This window comes from Rana temporaria, chromosome 7, assembly GCF_905171775.1.
Source record: "Rana temporaria chromosome 7, aRanTem1.1, whole genome shotgun sequence".
Classification (NCBI taxonomy): Eukaryota; Metazoa; Chordata; class Amphibia; order Anura; family Ranidae; genus Rana; species Rana temporaria.
This window is the reverse complement of record NC_053495.1, coordinates 177,498,537-177,521,340: the sequence shown is the minus strand read 5'-3', so window position 1 is coordinate 177,521,340 and position 22,804 is coordinate 177,498,537. Positions and strand designations below refer to the sequence as shown.

The following is a 22,804-nucleotide window of genomic DNA, read 5'->3' as shown; positions in this document are numbered from 1 at the left end:
GAGACGCAGAACTACAGGAGGCTAAACAAATAAGAGACGCAGAACTACAGGAGGATTAACAAATAAGAGACGCAGAGCTACAGAAGGATAAACGAATAAGAGATGCAGAGCTACAGTTAAAACTGGCAGCAGTCCAACAAGCAGCTGCACATCCTCCAAACAGTGAGTACAGCACAGCAGACACAAGGAAGATTCCGTTTAGCGCTTTTAAAGCTTTTGATGAAAAGGACTGTGAGATTGATAACTACCTGGCAGATTTTGAGCGACAATGTAACCTGCACCGAATAGCTAGAGGAGACTGGGTTGCAATATTGTCAGGCAAACTGTCAGGCAAAGCTTCTGATGCTTTCCGGACCGTGCCAGATCAGGATATCCATAGCTACGCCCGGGTTAAAGAAGTGCTCCTGGCTCGTTATGCAGTAACCCCAGAGTCCCACCGACAGAAGTTCAGGGACTCACGCAAAACCACGAAAGACTCTTACGCGGAATGGGCATGCCAGTTGTCCCGGTCGGCCTCTAACTGGGTTAACAGCAGCCAGGCCACCACCGCAGAGGACATTTTGCAACTAATGCTCCTGGAGCAATTTTACAATCACATCCAGACGGACGTCAAAGATTGGGTGAGAGATCGCAGGCCCATGACTCTACCAGAGGCCGCGAAGTTGGCGGATGAATATGCGGATACTCGCAAGACAAACCAGGTCACACCACGGGTACAACCTCCACGACCAACGGCGCCCTCACACCCACCAGCCGCTAGATACCAACCGCCTAACAGACCGATGACATCGAGCCCTCGCTATCCACGCCAGGAGGACAACGAACAACGCTGCTTCCGGTGCAAACAGTTGGGTCACTTCAAGCAGAATTGCCCCCTGAATGACAACACCAGATCAAATTGGTCTCAACCTGGGTACCGCCCACCAGCAGCAGCCCATTGTGTAGACTCTGCTTGGGATCCACAGGAGCTGGGTCAGGAAGAACCATTGGGCACCCCTTACGAAGCCCTCATGGTACAATCTGTTATTACGGACAACAGGGAACACCATTGTCAGCTGGTCATGGGTGACAGCCATGAGCCGGAGGGGCCCTGGAGGGAGCTGGGCAGAAAGAGGCACCGCCGGCTACCCCCCAAGAAGAAGAGGTCCTGGAAGCCGTATAACCAGCGGACCTGGGAGGAGAAGAAGCGACTGGAGAAGATGGAATCGCATCGGGCGCCCCAGATGCGGGCCGAGATGTTCGCCAAGGGCCCACCGGTGGCCCCTTACACCACCACCCAGTTCCTGATGATGAAGGACCACGTGGAAAGCCTGCAGGACATGAGCAAGCAGGAGCTGATCCGTGAATACATAGAGCTGGAGGAGTGCATAAGCCGCATGGAGGAGGAGAACAACCACCTGAGGTCACAGCAGGCTGACCCCCCCAGGCTCCATGAACTGGAGATGGAGCTGGAGAAGCTCCAAGAGGAGAACCGGCGGCTGCGGAGGGAGCAGGGGGTGGCTGACCTTATGGGGCTCTGATTCCCCTCCCCCCCCCCGGACTCTGAGCACCAGTGCTACAGCATTTCAACAAATATAACTTTTCCTTTTTATGAATCTCCTGTGATTGTCACTTCAGAGCCATAACCTGCCCCTCCCATAGCGGGACACCTAGACGGCGGCGCACAGACCCATTCGCCGTCTTCACACTGACCTCTGGTGACTCTGCAGATCGCACAAAGACTTGGGGACTGACCGGCGTGTGATCTGACGACCCGGTGGCATACCTGAGTCGGAAGCAGTTACCAATGGAGGTCAGTCACGCCAAACGGAGTTAACCTCGGACTAAAAGCTCTGAACCCGTCAACCCTACTGGACCAGGGAAGGTCCAACCGGATTTGCCGGAGCAGGGAGAAAAAGGGGGGCCATTTTGAAGGATATGTCAGTGTAAATCTCCCTGCTTGGTTAAATTGTGGGTTAGAGGTAAAATGGATTCATGTGTTACAAGCTATTGACATGTTAATGACCCGTCTGCAGCTAGCTCCTTCTTTCAAAGGGATGTTAAACCTGTTACTGTGATTAGAGGTAACTCATGTTATGTATTCTGATTGCTTCATTATGCGGTGCCAGGCTGCCCAGCTAATCTGTTCTGTACACCTTGTAATTTACTTCCCTGATGTCATTATTTAAAGAAAATGTGTCTCAGGTCGGCTCCGAATTGTCTGGCTATATTCTGTATGAGAAACCCCCGAGTGGGTGAAAAGGGGGTGGAGCTCCCATTGTTCCTTGATTAAGGATTTAGCTTGTAAAACTGTATTTATAACCAGCAGCAAGCTGCCAATAAATCAGTCTTGGTTCCAGCATTCAGTCTTGACTCATGTGTGATGATCCTGTGATGTTCTTGTATGGAGAGGAGGGAATGCTTGACGGGGATATCATACTGATACCGTCACAATGGCCGTCCTTCCCGCGTCTAATTTTTAAATTTTACGTCGATTGCGTAAGCCGCACGGGAATACGGAAATCCGCTACGCGCCGATCAAAAAATGATGTCACGTCGCGCAAAGCACGTCGGGAAATTTGCGTCACAAGCATGCGCAGTACGTCCGGCGCGGGAGCGCGCCTAATTTAAATGGGACTCGCCCCATTAGATTAGGAACGCCTTGCGCCGGACGAATTTGAGTTACACCGCCGCAAATTTCCAGGTAAGTGTGTTGTGGATCGATACCTAACTTAGGAAATTTGCGGCAGTGTAATCTTAAATCTGTTAAGTTACGTTGCGCTGCGGGGCTGTGGATCTGGCCCATCATGCTTACTTCCCTTCAAGATCGAAAGATGTCCAGCAGTGTCATAAGCACAGTAATGGCGGAAACCAGTGGGCCCCAGGTACAATCACCTACTGTCTTAAGAAGACTGACCAGAAGTGGTCATTATGGAAGAATTGCTGCCAAATAACATACTTCCAGCGTGGAAACAAGGCTAAACGACTCAACTATGGACGAAAACATAGGGCCAGATTCACATACATTTACGCTACGCTGCGGCGGCGTAACATATCCCAATTACGTTACACCGCCGCAAGTTTACAGCGTAAGTGCCTGATTCACAAAGCTCTTACCTGTAAACTTGCGGCGGTGTAACGTAAATGCGCTCGGCGCAAGCCCGCCTAATTCAAATGGGGCGGGCACCATTTAAATTAGGCGCGTTCCCGCGCCAAACGTACTGCGCATGCTCCGTCGGGAAAATTACCCGACGTGCATTGCGCTGAATGACGTCGCACGGACGTCATTTGCTTAGACGTTAACGTAAATGGCGTCCAGCGCCATTCACGGACGACTTACGCAAACGATGTGAATTTTCACATTTCAACGCGGGAACGACGGCCATAATTAACATGGGTTAGTCCACCTAGAGGGCATCCCTAGTTTTACGCGGCGTATCTCGACGGAAACAACGTAAAGTTAGAGCGATGGGTAACGCGGATGTTCGTGAATCGCCGTAACTAGTGATTTGCATATTCTTCAGTGTAAAGAAGAACAAGGAGGGCAAGATCCACATAGAAATAGATGGGCGCAGCGTATCAGAGATACGCTACGCCGCCTTACCTGGCAGGATTTCCAATCCTCAAAGATTTCGCGCCGTAAGTTACGGCGGCGTAGTGTATCTCTGGCGGCAGAATACAAATCGGCGATTAGGGGGCGGGTTACATTTAAATGAAGCGCGTCCCCGCGCTGAATGAACTGCGCATGCGTCGTTCCGAAATTTCCCTCCGTGCATTGCGCTAAATGACATCGCTAGGACGTAATTTTTTTTAACTTAGACGTGAGTTACGTCCATCCCGATTCACGGACGACTTACGAAAAAAAAAAAAAAAAAGAATTAAAAAAAAAAGAATTAAAAGCGGGAACGACGGCCATACTTAACACCAGCTTTAACTATACGCCGGAAAAAGCCGACTACAGACGATGTAAGAAAATGCGACGGCCGCGCGTACGTTCGTGGATCGTGACCGCAGAGATTTCTGGTATATGTAGGCAAAAAGGGGGGAGGCCATTCAGCCTGTTTTTATCTATTATTTATTAAAGCGGTATTATACTATTAGACTCCTTTTTGTTTTTTGTGGTTGGATCTCTGGGATACCACTGCTGAAAGCATCGTGCCAGTTCCAGCGTCTGATGAATAGTGTACAGGCACTTTAACCTGTTCAGCGTAGCAGACCTACTTTTTCATTAAAGTGGTCCATTTAATCGGTAAGCGCATTCCCTATTAAGAGCACTTCGGGTGAAGTCTAATAGATAGCGGAGGCTGCATTATCACCTGGATTACTTGCATAAACAGTAAATGAAGAATCCTGTGATGGGAGTTTTCTTATCAATTGTGCTATTCAAGAAACACTTTTTCCACACTTTTTTGTGCATTTTTATATTTATAATTTTTACTTTCACATACTATATACTTTGGACTTATTTGTGTACACCTAGGATATCTTTATCATTCCAGATAGAGATTCGCGGATTGTTGTATTCATATCAAGTGGAGTGTTTAATTTTAGTAGCATCACCCTGCCAATTGGGATCCACCATAGTGGGTGTGTCCCAGCTGTCAGGATTTATATATATTCACACTAGGTGATTTATCTCACTAGCGCCCTCTTCAACAAATGTTTGAGAGCTGGTTCTCAATTTTTCAGACAAAAGTTCTAGTCGAAAATTCTGATTGTCTGTAGCCAATTCCGACGCACAAAAATCCAACGCATGCTCGGAATCATTGATCTTAATTTTTCTCGGCTCGTCGTAGTGTTGTACGTGACCGCGTTCTTGACGTTCGGAATTTCCGACAACATTTGTGTGACTATGTGTATGCAAGACAAGTTTGAGCGAACAATCCGTCGAAAAAAAAAAAAACCACGGTTTTGATGTCAGAATGTCCGATTGTGTGTACGTGGCATTAGGCTAATTTCATACTGAGGGCGTCAGCGGTAAATCACCGCTATTTTTAGCGACGATTTACAGTCACCTTTTACCGATATTCTGCCGCTAGCGGGACGCTTTTATCCCCCGTTAATGGCTGAAAAAGGGTTACTAGCACCAACAAAGCGCTAGTAACCCTTTTTCAAGGGGCAAGGGTGCTTTAGGAGCGGTGTATACACCGCTCTTACAGCGCCTCAGAGATGCAGCTTGCAGGACTTTTTTTTTTAGCATCCTGCCAGCGCACCCTCAGGCTTTCATACTGGAGCAAGAGAAGAGGCACTTTACCGGCCCTATGCAGGCGATATTTTTAGTGTCATAGCACCTGTAAAGCGTCTCAGTTATGAAAGTAGCCGAATACAAGCTGTAGACTCACTAGTCACTACTTTACATTGTAGAAAAGTGCAATTTCTTCAGTGTTGTCACATGAAAAGATATTATAAAATATTTACAAAAATGTGAGGGGTGTAGGCACTTTTGTAAAATACAATATATATATATATATATATATATATATATATATATATATATATATATATATATATATATATATATATATATATATTTATTATTATTTATTATTCTTCTTCTTCATAGTTCATAGCAGCAATCATTTTTGTATTATAAAATAATGTGGCTCTTCTAAAAGCAATCATGTGCCTGGCCTCAGCCAGATTTGCATCTGATAACCCACCCCTAAGTGTGTCTGGGTAAAAGACTTTATAGCTTTTTCCATGGGTACAAAGTCCAACAATCTTCTGACCCTGTTTGAAATGTTATTTCAGGTTCCTGGAACGGTTATTGCTGCATGTGTTTTCCTGTAATTTATGTCTGCATTAGTACATTCTTAAGTGCTCGTTCCAGTATCTCTTTGATTTATCTCAAACATATTCCCCATCGCACTGTAACAGATACGTGTTATTATGAAAGCCCCTAATTAAATCAAGACATTTAACCTGCTGAGTTTCTGGCAGATCTTAGTGGATGAACATTTTTCTTTTCCTTTATAACTACTATGTACAAACCAATTTGTTTAGTATTTACAGGCCCTTTGATCTCCAAGTCTTGCATTTATTACTGGATGAGGTTTGATTTGCCGCTACCATGGATTTGAGATGAATCCTGTGGGTACAAGATTCACAGTCCTGGTGAATTTTTGTGCAGACTCATCCGACTCAAACCATAATACACTGCATGGCCTTTGAACTATACCCAGCAGGCTTAGAGCTTACAATCTAGGATTATTGGCTCTTCTAACGAGCAGGGCCCACGATTCCTCCTCTATTGAATTAAATTGTATTGCAAATGTACTGTCGACCCTCATGTTGTAAAGCACAGTACAGACTGTTGGCGCTATATAAATTCTGTATTATAATAATTATTGGGATTACAAAGATAGAGGGCACAGAGTAGACAAAGGGGTTGATTTACTAAAACAGAAGAGAGCAAAATCTGGTGCAGCTTTGCATGGTAGCCATTCAGCTTGTTCAATTAACCACTTCAATACGGGGTACTTTTACCCCCTTCCAGGCCAAATTTCAGCTGTTCTGTTATAAAAGTTTGCAAATAAATAATTGTTCTTCATAAATTTAGAACAAAATGTATTCTGCTACATTTCTTTTGGTGAAAATAACCCAAATTAGTGTATCGTATTTAGTCTGTAGCAAAGTTGTAGAGTCCTTAACTACTTCCTTACTGGGCACTTATACCCCCATCCTGCCCAGACCAATTGTCAGCGCTGACGCACACACAAATAGAGCTTTCTTTTGGTGGTATTTAATCACTGCTGGGGTTTTTATTTTTTGCTAAACAAAAAAAGATGGAAAATTTGGGAAAAAATAAAAAATGTTTCACGTTTCATAGTTTGTTATAACTTTTTACAAACAGGTAATTTTTTTCCTTCATTGATATGCACTGATAAAGGTGGCACTGGTGGTCACTGATAGGCACAGATAAGGCGGCACTGATGGGTGGCATTGATGAGTGGCACTGATAGGTACCGATAGATGGCACCGACAGGCACTGGTAGTTGATACTGAAGGGCGGCACTGGTTGGCAACACTGATTGGTGACAAACAAGTGGCACTGTGGGCACTAATGGGTGGCACTGTGGGCACTGGCAGGTGATCGGCTTGACGCAGTCAAGAACGAGCCAGGCGGGGTCGGCAACAAGATAAGCAAAGTCCAAAGGATAATCCGAGAATCAAAGTCAAGAACGAGCCAAGTCAGCAACAACACTAAGAGCATCCATAAACAGGAACCTATACTAGGGCAAGGACAGGAAGAGGAAGTGGAGATTTATAGGGTCGCTGATCAGATAACTACAAACAGCTGGTCCCAGGGTGGAGCCAACATCAAACACAAAAGCAGAAAGTAATCAGGATTCAAACCTAAAACAAGTTCCCTGGTGTTTCAGGACATAGAAAACTGTCTATGAACAACACTAGGTCCCAGGATCAAATCTTGGACACGGCGTGACAGTAAACAGTTTAAAGGAAGTAGACCAAACTCCATCTTTCACCTAATTTAGGATGGCATTTGATAGTACCGTGTTTCCCTGAAAGTAAGACTGGGTCTTATATTAATTTTGTCCACAAACAACACACTAGGGTTTACTTTCGGGGTAGGGCTTATTTATTTACGGAATGTACAAATTTTACAAAGATTCTGTGTCCCCCTGTCCCCCCCCCCCCCCCCCCCAACTGTCAGGTCAGGAGTCATTACGGTATTTTCAGAAAGACATCTTGGCACTGTATATGGTGCAGTACCATAGAAAATACCTTTTACCGTAGGGTTTACAGCTCCCTGGTGTACCGGTATTCACCTGCTCTTCTTTCGTCATCCGGGAGGAGAGAGTGAGAGAGAAGAGGGACGGGATGCAGACGAGGCGAGAAGAGGACGGATCAGCAGTGGCTTTAAACATAACGGTACCATATTGTTTAACACAGTAATAAACGGAAACACTGCAGCAATGTATAGGTTTGAAAAAATAGATTTTTAATGAACTTTGACTAGGGCTTACTTTCAGGGTAGGGCTTATATTGCAGCCCGCCCCGATAATCACGCTAGGGCTTACTTTCGGGGTAGGGCTTATTTTCAGGGAAACACAGTAGATTTGATCATCCAGTATGGAGTTGGATGGACAAAGTCCGTTTCAGTTCAATAAAATGAAGCCTCTCATAGCTGACCTCAATGCCATTTTAGGTCTCAGCTCTGGTTGTTTGCCTCTCATAGCTTTTATTGTAAACCTCTCAGGCCTAAAGACAGGTCTAAATCCTGCAGAACCCCTAAATGTCCCTGCAGACCCCTCTCCGACTCTCACAAGGGTAGCATCAAATGCTGAAGCATTGACCACTTAAGTTGTAATCAGCTAATCAGAGTAAAAAGTATCCCTGGTATGTAAAAAACACGAGCCAACATTTGTGTTTATCTTTTGTTTTGTCACTGGCAAAGAGAAGAATACATATACTACAATGCATTGGACTTTGTTATCTTATGAAAAAAAAAACTCTATTGTGATCAGTCTATTTGCTTTCAACATGCAACCTCCGGATAGACAGAACCGGTGATGTCAGTCACATCTGGAGGACTGGAAGAAGCTCTGAGGCCCAGAGAAGGCTGTGTGGAATAATGCAAGCCTGTTTCTAATCTGAACACTACTCACACTGTCTCACAGCAAGAACCTGCACACACAACAAGGCCAGATGCATCACTTTGCCCTGCTTTCTTCAGTTGGATTTAACCTGCTTCCCACAAGAAAGACAGGAGCGGAATCAGATGGGAAGCAGGATGTGGCATTAATTGAATTATGTCTGAAGCAAAGTATAGTTCTGAAACAGATCACTTGTTTCGCCTTGGCTTTGAAGGGCTTTCACTCAGCAGACAATTAAGGCATAATGTATGGGGTGGGCCTGCTGTGATTGCCACACAGGGGTCCCATAATCCTATTTGATTTGAATGTGGTTTTGTCGGAAGCAGCTACCACTTGAACATGAAAGAGAAGCTTCTGCAGGGAAGTTCCTTCAGGTTGTGTTCCACGGTCCTGCACAGCATAATCCACTTCTCGGCTCTGCTTCTTGTCACATGCAAATAAACACTGACGGAGTGCCATACAGGCCTAACCACTGGAATGGATTCATGCGTGCTCTATCTCCATAACCAACTTAGCCAGCCGTCAACTAAGCTGCATACGTTGGAGCACATATAGCAGTGTATAGTTTAAGGATAGGTGTGCCTGGAGGGAGCCCAGCCCTCCTTAAAGGTACAGGAACACACAGGACACCCAGCAAGGCAACAATGGCAGCTGAAGGTATCCGTACGTCCCCACACCAATTCAGCAACTATACAAATGGTAACCACCACAACCTATGACTGGCCTTTGCAGCAAGCAGCAGATGGAAGGGCAACTCGCATCAAAAACAAGCAAAAATTCCCAGCTCACTTACCAGCAACAAAACTTATTTGGCCCTGTCTAACAGTTCCGTTAAAAAAAGTGTCTGTAAAGCGCCTGAAAAAAGCTGCATTTGCAATCCCAATGTGAAAGCCCGAATGCTTTCACACTAAAGCGCTAAAAAAGCACCTGTAAAGCGCCTGAAAGAAGCCTCATCTGCAATCCCAATGTGAAAGTCAGAGCGCTTTCATACTGAGGCGCTGCGCTGGCAGGGCGCCAAAAAAGTCCTGCAAGAAGCTTCTTTGCAGCGCTTTAGGAGCAGTGAATACACCGCTCCTGAAGCACCCCTTCCCATTGAGGCACTTGTTTTAACGTTAGAGCGCCTGAAAAATGCCCCAGTGTGAAAGGGGTCTTAGCGGAGCTTTACCAGCGTTTTTTGGGCACTAGCAGTGTGAAAGGGCTGATGATAATGCATTAAGGTGAAAGAACGGGAAAGGTTTACAACCCCTTTACATTCAAATCCACATTATTTGAGGATATACTGTACCTACCATGGAGCCAATTCTAATCTCTACCTATGCTTTCCTCCTCTATCCTGTTCTGTGTAAATGACCACACGTAATATTTTACTGAAATGCTGTATGATGACCTCTGTGCACCACGTAAAAGACAAGAACATTTTTAACAAAAAGGAAAAAAGAACCTTGCTAAAAGCCAGAGCTTTGTCATTGAGAAAAATGCTACTTTTAGGTAGCTTACATTAACCACTTCCATACCAGGCACTTACGCAGCTTCCCGCCCAAGCCAATTTTCAGCTTTCAGCACTGTCGTATTTTGAATGGCAATTGCGCGGTCATGCTACACTGTACCCAAACAAAATTGGCGTCCTTTTATCCCCACAAATAGAGCTTTCTTTTGGTGGTATTCGATCACCTCTGCGATTTTTTTTTTTGCACAACAACTAAAAAAAGACTGAAAATTTGGAAAAAAAATTACGTTTTTATTTTTTTCTGTTAATTTTTTTGTAAATAAGTTTTCTCTTTCAATTACGGGCACTGATTTGGCGGCACTAATGGGCACCGATGAGATGGCACTGATGGACATCGATGAGGTAGTACTGACGGGCACAGATGAGGTGGCACTGATTGGCGGCGCTGGTATGCGGCACTGATGGGCACTCATAGGCGGCACTGATGGGCACACATAGGCGGCACTGATGGGCACACATAGGCGGCACTGATGGGCACTCATGGGTGGCACTGATGGGCACTCATAGGCAGCACAGATGGGCACTCATAGGCGGCACAGATGGGTGGCACTGATGGATACTTATGGGTGGCACAGATGGGCACTGATAGGTGGGCATTGGGCATGGATGGGCACTGTGGGGTGGCACTGATGGACACTGTGGGGTGGCACTGATGGACACTGGGGTGGCACTGTGGGGCAGCACTGATTTTGCCAGGTTGCCAGTCAGTGCCCATTTGTGGGCACTGATTGGCATCTTTTTTCTTTTTTTGAATGCTTTTTTTATTTATTTATTTTTGACTTTTTTTTGCAGGCTTTTTTTTTTTTTTTGCCCACCCTGGTGGTCCAGGGTGGGCATCCCTGGTGGTCCAGTGTGGCAATCCGAGGGGGGGCTGCGCTGATAAACAATCAGCGCGAACCCCCCCTGTCAGGAGAGCCGCCGATCGGCTCTCCTCTACTCGCGTCTGTCAAACGCGAGTGAGGAAGAGCCATCAACGGCTCTTCCTGTTTACATCGTGATCAGCCGCGATTGGACACGGCTGATCACGTGGCCAGAGGCTCGTTACCGAGATCGGAGATGCAGGGTGTCAGACTGACACCGCGCATCACTGATCGCCGCGCTGCGCGCCCCCACAGGCGCGCGCAGCATGAAATCCTGCAGGACGTTCTGGAACGTCCTGTCAGGATTTCATAACCACTTCCCGGACGTAAATCGGCTATAGGCCGGGCGGGAAGTGGTTAAGAAAGGTTGTATGGTGGTGGCCCAAAAAAATGGTTAAAAATTTAATTTTCCTTTTTGTCATTCATTTTTAAAAATTACTTGTAACAAATCAAAGTAAGTACTTGTCCAGATGGACAACTTTCTTAGGCAATCTGTTTGTAGAATATGTTTGATGACAGATGATGATTTAGTTAGGTTTTACTTGGCTTTTTTCTCCAGAATTCAAACGTGTTGTCTCTCGGTTGTCCATTCTCACAATATTAATAGGTTTGGACTTCCAGTATTGACCTTTCCTCATGATCAGTTCCAGTAACGGAAACACAATGTACAAACAAGACATAGAAAGCATGGGTGAATGTATGGCAGGTAACTGGTTTGTATTTTTCTTGCTGGCACAGTAAATATGCCCACACTAATAAATTGTTCTAATAACATTTCTCGTAAGATGCTCGGCTTTTAGCTTTCTGGAAGCAGGTTCGTTTCCCTGACGCAGTCCACTGGAAATAACTAGGTGTTTCATTGAATAGGAGTCATATGTGTAGGGTCTGTAAAAAGAGAACTGTTTTGAAAATGGAATTACAATTGGTATCACAGTGAATTCCTGGAGAGGATTATTAGTGGTCGGTGAAATTTGAGAGGGGACTTTTTGTGGGATTTGGAGCTCCTGAGGTGACTTCATCGACTATGCACCTCCATATCTCTTAATGGAGGTTACTCTTTGTGGTCTATAGAATTTCTGGATGGTCAACAAGGAATTCTACAGATTACTTTCCATAGTCTGTGGAAACATGGTCTTATAAAATAGATGTTTGCAGTTTGTGGTCTAGGAAAAACAATGGTGATTCTTTATGGTTCATGGAAACAATAAAGGCAAACTCCTCATGGTCTATGGATTATCTAGAGATGACTACTCATGGTACATATGAAAAAACACTGGAGATAATTCATTCATATTCTGGGAAAACACTGTAGGTTGCTCTTCATCTTTGTAGAACCAATGGCAGTGTTTTTGTGATATGTGAAAATGTTGGTGGTTACTCTGCATGGTGCATGTGGTGTATGGAATTCCCGAAAATGACTCTCCGACCTGTAGAAACACTAGCTGTAATTCTGTGGTTCACTAAGGTGACTGTATAGTCTATGATATTTCTGGACATGGCTATGTGGTCTATGCAATTCCTGGAGGTGATATGTCATGGATTATTTTTTTACTTTATTTTGTTCACTCTCTATATTATTGCTCACACACAATTATTATTATATATATATATATATATATATATATATATATATATATATATATATATATATATATATATATATATATAGATAAGTGCGCTAGACCATGTTTTTTTTCTGTACCCTATGATGATGTTTATATCTATAAAATGCCTTCAATTAAATATGATTTAAAAAATTATATTATATATACTATTACCAAAATTATTGGAATACCTGCCTTTACACGCACATGATCTTTAATGGCATCTTGATCTAAATCCACAGGGTTCAATATTGAGTTTGCAGCTATAACAGCTTCAACTCTTCTGGGAAGGCTGTACACAAGGTATAGGATTGTGTCTATGGGAATGATTAACCATTCTTCCAGAAGCACACTTGTAAGGTCAGGCACTGATGTGGACGAGATGGTCTAGCTCACAATCTCCGCTCTAATTCACCCCAAAGGTGTTCTATCAGGTTGAGGTCAGAACTCTGTGTAGACCAGTTAAGTTACTCCACCCCAAACTCACTCATTCATGTCTTTATGGGCCTTGATTTGTGCACTGGTGCGCAGTCATGTTGGAACAGAAAGGGACCATCCCCACAACTTTTTATACAAAGTTGGGAGCATGAAATTGTCCAGAATGTCTTGGTATGCCAACGCCTTAAGAGTTTTCTTCAAAGGAACTAAGCACAAGCACAACCCCTGAAAAACAACCCCACACAATAATTCCCCCTCCACCAAATGATTTGGACCAGTGCACAAAGCAAAGTCCATAAAGACATCTTTGGCATGTTTGGGGTGGAGGAACTTGACTGGCCTGTACAGAGTCCTGACCTCAACCCAAAAGAGCACCATTGGGATGAATAAGAGTTGAGACTGTAAGCCAGGTCTTCTCATCCACATCAGTGCCTAACCTAACAAATGTGCTTCTGGAAGAATGGTCAAACATTCCCATAGACACTCTCAAACATCGTGGACAGCCTTCCCAGAAGAGTTAAAGCTGCTATAGCTGCAAAGGGTGGGCCAATAGAATTTGGACCCTATGGACTAAGACTTGGATGCCATTAAAGTTCATGTGCTTGTAAAGGCAGGCGTGCCAATATTTTTAGTAATATGTGTGTGTGTGTGTGTGTGTGTGTGTGTGTGTGTGTGTGTGTGTATGTGTATGTGTATGTGTATGTATATTATTATTATTATTGTATGCTATTTTTAAAACATTTTCTATCTGGTCATATGACTACAAAGCTTCAACTAGTCTTTGTGTCTGATGGGCCAAAAGGCCACTAAATCCCAAGAGCTGTGCCGCCAACCCAACGTCATCCATGACTCTAAGACAGTGGTCATCAACCCTGTCCTCAGGGCCCATTAAGGCTGGATTCACACCTATGTATTTTTAGTGCTTTTTTGCATTTTTCAGATTTGCACTACAGAACGTGTTCCATTGGAAACCATGTTAAATGGACTGTAGTGCAAATCTGCAAAATGCAAAAAGCACTAAAAATGCATAGGTGTGAGTCCAGCCTAACAGGCCAGGTTTGCAACATAACTGAAATAAATCACAGGTGATATAATTTGCTGCTCATTGATTGCAGTATACTAGTCTGCATCTCCCTAAGTTAATACATAAAATCTGGCCTGTTAGTGGGCCCTAAGGACACAGGGTCTAAGACATTGTCGGCCAGGAGGAAGTTCATGCCTACCAACTGTACTAACTGCAAAGAAAGGGGATCAAGCCAGGGCTTTGAAAAACTATAAAAAATTCATTAACATTGTGATTTGTTAGGAAATGTAAGAAATATATTATATGGGGGGGGTTCAACAATTAAAATATAGGCAATTGTATCAAAATTTATTTTTACTTTAAGGGGGTTGTAAAGGTACAATTGTTTTTCCTAAGTAGCTTCCTTTACCTTAGTGCAGTCCTCCTTCACTTACCTCATCCTTCCATTTTGCTTTTACATGTCCTTATTTCTTCTGAGAAATCCTCACTTCCTGTTCTTCTGTCTGTAACTCCACACAGTAATGTAAGGCTTTCTCCCTGGTGTGGAGTGTCGTGCTCACCTCCTCCCTTGGACTACAGGAGAGTCAGGATGCTCTCTAAATTGTAGATAAAGGAGCTGTGTGTTAGTGGGTGTCCTGACTCTCCCGTAGTCCAAGGGAGGGGGCGAGCACGACACTCCACACCAGGGAGAAAGCCTTGCATTACTGTGTGGAGTTACAGACAGAAGAACAGGAAGTGAGGATTTCTCAGAAGAAATAAGAACATGTAAAAGCAAAATGGAAGGATGAGGTAAGTGAAGGAGGACTGCACTAAGGTAAAGGAAGCTATTTAGGAAAATAAAAAATTGGACCTTTACAACCCCTTTAACCATTTCAAGGATGGAACGCTTTTACACAGTCTTGAAACATCTAATCACTAGGTGATTGAACGCCTCAACTCCCAATGTTAAGCATATGGGAACCAGTGTAAGGATTGTAACCTTGGCCTGTCTGACTTTATTTTTAAATGCAAGTTTAGATCGAGTACTGTATATTAATTATTTTCAGAATGTCCAGTAACAAGCATTTAATGGAGCAGTCATATTTGTGAGCACCAGTTGAACTCCATTTTGAAACTGAACAATCCTGGGAATAGTTGTCACAGATAAACAGTACAAGTCCCAGCCCTGCTAGGCTTTGGAAGACTTTTAAGGCTGTAGAAAGTTCAGCCAATACTTTCCCATAATTTCTATCATCACGCCTTGGCAAACACTAACATTAATGAGCTATACATCATTTTGGATGTCCATCCATCCTTACAGGCAATAAACACCAAGCTCATTTGCAGGACCACTTTTCACTTAGCTGTCAATAAAGAGACAAGCAAGCTGCAGGGTGGAGTATTTGAGAACATGGGTGGAAAAGAATCTCAATTTCCAAAACACCACAGCTCTTATGATGGACGCGTTCAACTCTGTATATATATTCAAGAGTGAGCACTGCAGACTCAAAGCAGTGTAGACCTGAACCTTTTTTTTTCCTCATAGTCTACTCATGTGTAGGTAGTTTTCCTCCTATAATCCTAAAATATACTAGTAGTTAATAGCATAATGACCACCTGTGTATGTTTACGCGCACCTTCACTATGGACATTCGACTGTAAGATACACTGAGACACAGACCTGGGCGAATGGTTTAACATAGCTAGTTTTTACGTTTATTTTAGCAAGGGGAAGGGTTAGAACTATTCAGGTTTTGATTGCCGCCTCTGATTTTCTTAGGAAGATTTTTTTTTTTTAATTTCCCAGTTGACGGTGATATAAAATGGACAGGAGGTACCATTTCCCTACCTGGGGCAAAGTCACAGATAAAATCCTGACAGCCTATCAAATAAAAGGCCTCGAGTATTCTTGTTACACCCTACCTATGCCTTGGAAGCTACCACGCATGCGTCAAAGTCATTTTCACGGCGACAGGTAAGTATACAGATGCTCTGGTTTCTCAGCAGGAAAACACTGCCGAGAATCACAACGAGGAAATATAGATTCTGGGCAGTTTTTCTGATGAGAAACCTCAAAGCTTCGTACACACGCTTGGTTTACTCGGCAAGAAAGCTCTGCCAGCAGTTTTCTTGCCGGGAAAACCGAGCGTGTGCACGAGGCTACAGACTAAAGTGCTGTTGAGTTCACGGCTGATCAATGTTATATACCAAATTCAACCAGCTGGGTTAGCCAATTAATTGATAAATGTATATCAATGCACTCATCTGTAAATCAGGCATCCACAAGCTGCCCACATTGACAAACGACAGATATGACAAATAATAGATCCACTCAACAGTAAATTGAAAAATATCAAAAATGAATACCATCGAATAAACATCTCAAGTCAGTAATGGCTTCTATGGTCAAACATATCATGAAGACACTATCCACTGTGTAGTGTAAATAAAAAAATACTAGCAATTGCTGCAATGATCACATCATGTGAAAACACTGACACAGTAGGTAATGTCATCCCTTGGAGCCGTATTCTAGAAGGTCAAATATCTAAACGTCAAAATATAAACAGCTGAATCTAAATAAACCTAATTAAATTATAATATGAATTGTGTACCTATGGAACAGGATCAAAAAATAAAAATAGTAGATTAAATTGATATAAACCTATAGACTAGTCATGGCATCCAGATTGCAGCCCTATACACACGATCGGTTTGTCTGATGAAAACGGACCGATGGACCGTTTTCATCAGACAGGAATAGGTGCCGTAGTCACTGGATCATACAGACAGTGGGCCCCATTGTTTTTTTTTTCCATCAGTGAAAAAAAAAATTGAACGAGCTTAAAAATGTTCCTATGGTTAAAAAACCGATAGAGAAAAAAAACGATCATCTGTGGGGAAGTTGATCGGTCAAAAATCCACACATGCTCAGAATCATATCGACGCATTTCTCGGAAGCATTGAACTTTTCTCAGCACGTCGTAGTGTTTTACGTCACCGCGTTGGACACGATTGGATTTTTAACCGATGGTGTGTAGGCAAGACTGATGAAAGTCAGCTTCATCGGATATACGATGAAAAAATCCATCAGATATCCGATCGTGTGTACAGGGCTTAAGAGTACTAATGACAGGCATACCTAATCATAATAGGAGACATCCCACTCAAACTTTAACCCAGCCGGAATTCTGGAATTCATCGTGAAGGTCCAGAACACTTCACGTTTACAGTGCCCTGAATCTATCACCCCCTCTTATTGGTGTCACTATCCTAACAATACCCTGTATTTACAGACTAGAAATGTCTGTATAGTGATCCAAATTCCAATGTTTAGCCACATTGGTGGACTTGCTTTTCTCAATATCTCGCAGGTGATCGTAAAGATAATCTTTTAACCTGAGTGTTGTCAGACCTACATATTGGATGTGGCATAGATCGCATTTGATGACATAAATCAAGAACCTAGTATTACAATTGAGAAAATCTCAAAGCCGCAACCGGTGACACTTGAACAAACGTCTTTTGATATGGCAACAATAGTCGCAACCCCTCATGCCACATCTAAAGTTACCTTTGAAACATAGCCAATTAGAGTCAGATTTCTTACTGGTGAATAAACTAGGCAATAACGATCCACCTAGGGTAGGGGCCCTACGAGACACTGTCTTGATACCCTTGGACAAAACCTTGCTGTATATAGGATCATTAAAAAGAATAGGTAAGTACTTAGTGACTGTGTATTTAATCCTATTAAATTCAGTGCTGTATGGTGTGGAGAACACAGGAGTGTCTGCCACAGAGGGAGAATGTGTATGGTGTGGAGAACACGGGAGTGTCTGCCACAGAGGGAGAATGTGTATGGTGTGGAGAACATGGGAGGGTCTGCCACAGAGGGAGAATGTGTATGGTGTGGAGAACACAGGAGTGTCTGCCACAGAGGGAGAATGTGTATGGTGTGGAGAACACAGGAGTGTCTGCCACAGAGGGAGAATGTGTATGGTGTGGATAACATGGGAGTGTCTGCCACAGAGGGAGAATGTGTATGGTGTGGAGAACACGGGAGTGTCTGCCACAGAGGAAGAATGTGTATGGTGTGGAGAACACGGGAGTGTCTGCCACAGAGGAAGAATGTGTATGGTGTGGAGAACACGGGAGTGTCTGCCACAGAGGGAGAATGTGTATGGTGTGGAGAACACGGCAGTGTCTGCCACAGAGGAAGAATGTGTATGGTGTGGAGAACACGGGAGTGTCTGCCACAGAGGGAGAATGTGTATGGTGTGGAGAACACGGGAGTGTCTGCCACAGAGGGAGAATGTGTATGGTGTGGAGAACATTGGAGTGTCTGCCACAGAGGGAGAATGCGTATGGTGTGGAGAACACGGGAGTGTCTGCCACAGAGGGAGAATGTCTATGGTGTGGAGAACATGGGAGGGTCTGCCACAGATGGAGAATGTCTCCTATCAAAGCGATACCTTGGGTTCCTTTCTAGTAGCAACTCGTTCCTAGGAACTTCACTGGCAACACAAAAGGCTCTATTGAGAACTTTTGCTAGATAGCCTCTGTCTCTAAATCTTTGGGACATGTCCTCTGCTTCCTTAATAAAACCAACATCATCGCTACACAAACTTTTAAGCCTCAAAAACTGGTCAACCAGGACACTTCTAAAAGTGTGTCTAGAGTCGGCTCTTAGTAATGCATTACCAGCTGTAGGTTTCCTGTATGATCCAGTGACTACGGCACCATTCCTACCCAACAGCTGTACATCAAGAAACTCAATAGAGGCATCATGCAGATGTCCCGTGAACTTTAAATTGAGATTATTGTCATTTAGATAGTGGAGCCATACATTTAGATCAACCTGATCGTCAATACAATGAACAGCAGGGCATCAATGTAACGACAGAAGAAAGCTGTGTCTGCGTGGCGGGGGCTATCATGTCCAAAAATGTGTGTCCTTTTCCACCACCCCATACGGTGGTTGGCTAGGGAGGGCAAAAACGTATTTGGAGGTAACAGCACCTGTCGAACATGAAAAAGTTGTGTGCGAGTAGAAAATCTAAGAACAGCTAAATTAATTCTTGAAGGACTAATGAGTAGTTCCCAGACTGTTTAAGGAAAAAGCGACAGCTTGTATACATAAAGATTTGGGAATGCTGGCGTACAAACTTGTAACTTCACAAGTGATCCATCTGTAATTAGCTTTCCACTCAAAATATTTCAGTTTGATGAGGAGCTGTTTGGTGTCCCTAAAAAACCCAGGAAGGCTAACTACTAAAGGCTGCAACTGACTGTCTACCCATTCCCCCAGACGCTCATTGAGTGACCCAATGCCCCCGACAATTGGTCTACCCACAAGGGGGTTTCTATGGCGTGAACTGGCCCTAAGTAAATAGAAATATATCTGTAGTTGGGCAAGGACAGCGTTCTGCTCTAGGAAAAATAAATGGTTCAGGAATAACCAAGCTCAAAAAAGGAAAAACATATTTTTTGTTTCATTTTGCAAAGAATTGTTTAGCAGAAAAGGTGCCGTTTCAATTCTTGCCTATTCTACAAACAAAAAAGACCGTCTCGAATACATACTTTCCATGTTCTACTCTTTGTACTGGTTTAATCTCAAATTAGCTGTAGTTATGCAATTCATGGTATACTGCATAGGAAGCAGAAATGTAACAGTTTTCATTTTGTAGAAAAAATATTTTGGTGAATTTTTTTATTTTATTTTTTTTTGCATTGGGATTCATGGAGAAGATGGGGTTGGGTGGTAATTAAGGGTGTAATGCACTTTAAATCGTTTTGAATAACAACAAGCACGATACATTTTTGGTGCAGCTTATCAATAAGCCAACGCGTATAAAGTACTGTACAGTAGGTGTTTTCAAAAACTTGGCTTTAAAAGTGGAAATACACCTTAAGGAATAAGGTAAAATATGTACCTTATTCCTTAAATCAAAAGACTATCTCCTCACTGTACATCTTCGCTTTTCATGGACTCCCCAATATCATAATAAAAAATATGGTATGTGGACAGGCCCTCTATGTACATCAGGGGTAGGCAACCTTGGCCCTTCAGCTGTAATGAAACTACAAATCCCATTATGCCTCTGCCTCTAGGAGTCATGCCTCTGATTTTAAGGGTCTTACAATGTCTTGTGGGACATGTCGTTTCACCACAGCTGGAGGGCCAAGGTTGCTTACCCTTGACATACATAGAGGGCCTGTCCACATACCATATTTTTCATTATTTTTATGGTGTCGGCTCCTACTTTGTGTTCCTTTCCCCTTTTTTATCACAATAATTCTTCATAGCCATTTTATTTTTTGCATTCCATAGAAATGGAGCCCACACAGATCTCAATTTGAGACATTCCGTTTTTCCCATGGTTTGGGAATTATTTTTGTGCAGTCATTTCTGCACGGCCAACCCTCCCACAGCATCCATGATAGACCTCTCGGATAGCCCTCGGGTTCCAGCCCCATAGGTTTTAGACTGCGCTTAAATTTGAGTATATGAAGAATGGATGATTTCCTTTCTCTACATATTATGAGTAGTATTTTATATATATACACTGGTACCTTTTGTTTTATCCCAATTTATGGTTATGCATTAGACTATATTGGCTTTACCTTTATACTTTTTCATAGCCATGGATGCACCTGACCCGGAAGAAGTGGTTGATCCACGAAACATGTCGGGCATATCAGGATGCATCTTGTTTTCATATGGATGTGTTTAAGTCTCTCAACAATTCTCATGTTATTATGCCACCCTCTCATTCAAGTGACGCTAAATCTTGGGGGATATTTTTTTGATGCCACAATGTAGAGAAAAATATTTCCTATCATCTGTGCCCAGTCTTGCCACACAGAGTTAATCCAGCTCTGAGCAATCCTCTTTTTATTGTTCAGTGAAATAAAACAGACTTCCAGATAAAGACCAAAGTCCTTTCTTGAGTGACAGGTTATTTACATATCTCGTGCACTAGCTTGCAGACATGCACAGCTTCTGTAAAGTACACAATTCACATCCCCCTCCCCTCTCCTCTCCTGTCCAGCTCTCCCAGGATTGGCTGTCTTTCCTGTGTTTTGATTAAATGGTTTCAAAATATGAGGTGATCCACAGTTCAGTGTAAACAGCCATCAGAATATACATAGACAAGAAGCTGTGCGTGTCTGCAGGCTAGTGCACGAGATATGTAAATAACCTTTCACTCAAGCAAGGACTTTGGTCTTTGTCTGAAAGTCTGTTTTATTTCACTGAACAATAAAAAGAGGATTGCTCAGCGCTGGGCACAGATGATAGGAAATCGTATTCTCTACATTGTGACATCAAAAAAAGACTACACACTATTTGTAAACTCATGTATGTGTCTATGGCATTTTGTATTGTTTTTATAATAAATATTTATACATTTTTCTCACTGTTTTTACCTCATATAAACTCCCAACTGTTCTGTGTTATATACATTGTATCAATGATGGAGACGTATATAGTCCGTGCGTTTCATTTAAAGTCCCACATTTTTCTCCCCTTTCTACAGTAAAAATTTGAATTCTTCAAAATGTTCCAAAGTTCAAAAACATTTTCTCCAAAACATACTGAATTTCCAAATTATCTCATTTTCGTTTAAACTACTTGTCTTATTAAGATGTTGCAGTAATTACACCTGTAAAACGGTTATATTCTGCCAGTGTAAAATGAATGTGCAATTCTTGTTTTTGGAGTCCGGAACTGCATTGGGAGAATTCCAAAGACAGCATTAAGAAAAAACAGAGCATTTATTAAACAGTTTCCTTCAATAAATTTGACAAATTAAGAGAAAAAAATATATAAGAGGACATAATTTGTGGAAACTACAGCTGAAACGGAAATAAAGCAGAATTTGTTTTATTTTCTTTCTTCTTTTAAATTCTATTTCTCAGCAGTTGTTACATGTCCTGTTTTGCTAAGTTGCAGATTTAAAAAAAAATTTGATTAAATTAGTGTTTTGTTTGTAAATGCCTGTATAAATATTTCATAGCGGTAATTAGGAGACACACTGCCAAGCACAAACTTCTATATTTATTTGGCAGATGGCCACTAACTTCCAGTAATTCCAATGAATAGTGAGTCTTATGGAGCAGATTGAGAGTTTTAAATCACACAGGAATAGTCATCTCCAAAAAACACTTTTTTGAAGAAGTTAATAAGATTCTTAGCGCAATCACAAATTGTGCTGAGCCGTAAATAGACAAAAAGGACCCATTACGGTCTCCATCTATAATTTAAAGGGTTTTCCATCTACCCCGGGGTATTTGCAAATCTATTAGAATGGCCCCAAAGTCGAGGATTTAATGCTTTTTTCTAGGTGATCGTATAAAACAAAGTATTACCTTAATCCAGGCTCCTGTGGTCTTCATCCCCATTGGTTCTGGTTGTGATGACTGGTCCCCCACTAGTTGCTGGCCCTCGCCAATGGCATCGTTTTGAATCCAGGACCAGCATATTCTGGTATATATTAGAAGAGGACCTCATCTCCTAGACAAAACAAGCATTATATCTTTATCAGCTGGGAAAAGAAGGGGGCATTTTAACAATTTAGAGAATGCCCAGTGTTCAGCTTTAAAGATGAACTTAGGGTAGATGTTAATAACCCCTGCTTAAAAGCGGTTCTCCACCCTAAAGTGGAGTCCCGCTGATCGGAACCCTCCCCCCTCCGGTGTCACATTTGACACCTTTCAGGGGGGAGGGGGGTGCAGATACCTGTCTAAAGACAGGTATTTGTACCCACTTCCGGCCCGGCATTCACAGGCAA

General features: G+C 42.9%; 1 long non-coding RNA gene across 1 annotated transcript in view; it reads right to left on the bottom strand.

Moving 5' to 3' along the window:
- Window positions 1–22,523, bottom strand: part of LOC120945943 — a 67,720-nt gene extending 45,197 nt beyond the window's left edge. The window contains exon 1 of the long non-coding RNA XR_005750633.1: window positions 22,383–22,523. This is a non-coding gene — a long non-coding RNA (uncharacterized LOC120945943). The remainder of the gene's footprint in view (window positions 1–22,382) is intronic.
- Window positions 22,524–22,804: the final 281 nt, after the last annotated feature.